This window comes from Quercus robur, chromosome 4 (genome assembly GCF_932294415.1).
Source record: "Quercus robur chromosome 4, dhQueRobu3.1, whole genome shotgun sequence".
Lineage (NCBI taxonomy): Eukaryota > Viridiplantae > Streptophyta > Magnoliopsida > Fagales > Fagaceae > Quercus > Quercus robur.
In genome coordinates this window covers 62,192,404-62,196,080 of record NC_065537.1, presented here as the reverse complement: position 1 = coordinate 62,196,080, position 3,677 = coordinate 62,192,404, and positions in this window count along the sequence as shown.

Genomic DNA, 3,677 nt, shown 5'->3' with positions numbered 1-3,677 from the left:
TTTGGATAGAACCAAGGCCTTGTATGGTCGTCGGACTCAAGCCTCTGGGGAAACCAACTACTTAAAAGAAAAATTACAAGTTTTGGACAGAACCAAGGCCTTGTATGGTCCTCGGACTCAAGCCTCTGGGGAAACCAACTACTTAAAAGAAAAATTACAAGTTTTGGACAGAACCAAGGCCTTGTATGGTCCTCGGACTCAAGCCTCTGGGGAAAACCAACTACTTAAAAGAAAAATTACAAGTTTTGGACAGAACCAAGGCCTTGTATGGTCCTCGGACTCAAGCCTCTGGGGAAACCAACTACTTGGACGAAAAACTACAGGTTTTGGACAGAACCAAGGCATTGTATGGTCCTCGGACTCAAGCCTCTGGGGAAACCAACTACTTGGACGAAAAACAACTAGTTTTGAACAGAACCAAGGCCTTGTATGGTCCTCGGACTCAAGCCTCTGGGGAAACCAACTACTTGGACGAAAAACTACAAGTTTTGGACAGAACTGAGGCCTTGTATGGTCCTCGGACTCAAGCCTCTGGGGAAACCAACTACTTAAAAGAAAAATTACAAGTTTTGAACAGAACCAATGCCTTGTATGGTCCTCGGACTCAAGCCTCTGGGGAAACCAACTACTTGGATGAAACACTACAGGTTTTGGACAGAACCAAGGCATTCTATGGTCCTCGGACTCAAGCCTCTGGGGGAAACCAACTACTTGGACGAAAATCAACTAGTTTTGGACAGAACCAAGGCCTTGTATGGTCCTCGGACTCAAGCCTCTGGGGAAACCAACTACTTAAAAGAAAAATCACAAGTTTTGTACAGAACCAAGGCCTTGTATGGTCCTCAGACTCAAGCCTCTGGGGAAACCAACTACTTAAAAGAAAAATTACAAGTTTTGGACAGAACCAAGGCCTTGTATGGTCCTCGGACTCAAGCCTCTGGGGAAACCAACTACTTGAAAGAAAAATTACAAGTTTTGGACAGAACCAAGCCCTTGTATGGTCCTCGGACTCAAGCCTCTGGGGAAACCAACTACTTGGACGAGAAACTACAAGTTTTGGACAGAAGCAAGGCCTTGTATGGGTCCTCAGACCTAAGCCTCTGGGGAAACCAACTACTTGGACGAAAAACTACAAGTTTTTGGACAGAACCAAGGCCTTGTATGGTCCTCGGACTCAAGCCTCTGGGGAAACCAACTACTTAAAAGAGAAATTACAAGTTTTGGACAGAACCAAGGCTTTGTATGGTCCTCGGACTCAAGCCTCTGGGGAAACCAACTACTTGGGACGAAAAACTACAAGTTTTGGACAGAACCAAGGCATTGTATGGCCCTCGGACTCAAGCCTCTTGGGAAACCAACTACTTGACGAAAAACTACTAGTTTTGGACAGAACCAAGGCCTTGTATGGTCCTCGGACTCAAGCCTCTGGGGAAACCAACTACTTAAAAGAAAAATTACAAGTTTTGGACAGAACCAAGGCCTTGTATGGTCCTCGGACTCAAGCCTCTGGGGAAACCAACTACTTGGACGAAAAACTAAAAGTTTTGGACAGAACCAAGGCCTTGTATGGTTCTCGGAAATTACAAGGTTTTGGACAGAACCAAGGCCTTGTATGGTCCTCGGACTCAAGCCTCTGGGGAAAACCAACTACTTAAAAGAAAAATTACAAGTTTTGGACAGAACCAAGGCCTTGTATGGTCCTCGGACTCAAGCCTCTGGGGAAACCAACTACTTGGACGAAAAACTACAGGTTTTGGACAGAACCAAGGCATTGTATGGTCCTCGGACTCAAGCCTCTGGGGAAACCAACTACTTGGATGAAAATCAACTAGTTTTGGACAGAACCAAGGCCTTGTATCGTCCTCGGACTCAAGCCTCTGGGGAAACCAACTACTTAAAAGAAAAATCACAAGTTTTGGATAGAACCAAGGCCTTGTATGGTCGTCGGACTCAAGCCTCTGGGGAAACCAACTACTTAAAAGAAAAATTACAAGTTTTGGACAGAACCAAGGCCTTGTCTGGTCCTCGGACTCAAGCCTCTGGGGAAACCAACTACTTGGACGAAAAACTACAAGTTTTGGACAGAACCGAGGCCTTGTATGTTCCTCGGACTCAAGCCTCTGGGGAAACCAACTACTTAAAAGAAAAATTACAAGTTTTGGACAGAACCTAGGCCTTGTATGGTCCTCGGACTCAAGCCTCTGGGGAAACCAACTACTTCGACGAAAAACTACAAGTTTTGGACAGAACCAAGGCCTTGTATGGTCCTCGGACTCAAGTCTCTGGGGAAACCAACTACTTAAAAGAAAATTTACAAGTTTTGGACAGAACCAAGGCCTTGTATGGTCCTCGGACTCAAGCCTCAGGGGAAACCAACTACTTGGACGAAAAACTAAAAGTTTTGGACAGAACCAAGGCCTTGTATGGTTCTCGGACTCAAGCCTCTGGGGAAACCAACTACTTAAAAGAAAAATTACAAGTTTTGGACAGAACCAAGGCCTTGTATGGTCCTCGGACTCAAGCCTCTGGGGAAACCAACTACTTAAAAGAAAAATTACAAGTTTTGGACAGAACCAAGGCCTTGTATGGTCCTCGGACTCAAGCCTCTGGGGAAACCAACTACTTGGATGAAAAACTACAGGTTTTGGACAGAACCAAGGCATTGTATGGTCCACGGACTCAAGCCTCTGGGGAAACCAACTACTTGGACGAAAATCAACTAGTTTTGGACAGAACCATGGCCTTGTATGGTCCTCGGACTCAAGCCTCTGGGGAAACCAACTACTTAAAAGAAAAATCACAAGTTTTGGACAGAACCAAGGCCTTGTATGGTCCTCGGACTCAAGCCTCTGGGGAAACCAACTACTTAAAAGAAAAATTACAAGTTTTGGATAGACCCAAGGCCTTGTATGGTCCTCGGACTCAATCCTCTGGGGAAACCAACTACTTAAATGAAAAATTACAAGTTTTGGACAGAACCAAGGCCTTGTATGGTCCTCGGACTCAAGCCTCTGGGGAAACCAACTACTTAAAAGAAAAATTACAAGTTTTGAACAGAACCAATGCCTTGTATGGTCCTCGGACTCAAGCCTCTGGGGAAACCAACTACTTGGATGAAAAACTACAGGTTTTGGACAGAACCAAGGCATTCTATGGTCCTCGGACTCAAGCCTCTGGGGAAACCAACTACTTGGACGAAAATCAACTAGTTTTGGACAGAACCAAGGCCTTGTATGGTCCTCGGACTCAAGCCTCTGGGGAAACCAACTACTTAAAAGAAAAATCACAAGTTTTGGACAGAACCAAGGCCTTGTATGGTCCTCAGACTCAAGCCTCTGGGGAAACCAACTACTTAAAAGAAAAATTACAAGTTTTGGACAGAACCAAGGCCTTGTATGGTCCTCGGACTCAAGCCTCTGGGGAAACCAACTACTTAAAAGAAAAATTACAAGTTTTGGACAGAACCAAGGCCTTGTATGGTCCTCGGACTCAAGCCTCTGGGGAAACCAACTACTTGGACGAGAAACTACAAGTTTTGGACAGAAGCAAGGCCTTGTATGGTCCTCAGACCTAAGCCTCTGGGGAAACCAACTACTTGGACGAAAAACTACAAGTTTTGGACAGAACCAAGGCCTTGTATGGTCCTCGGACTCAAGCCTCTGGGGAAACCAACTACT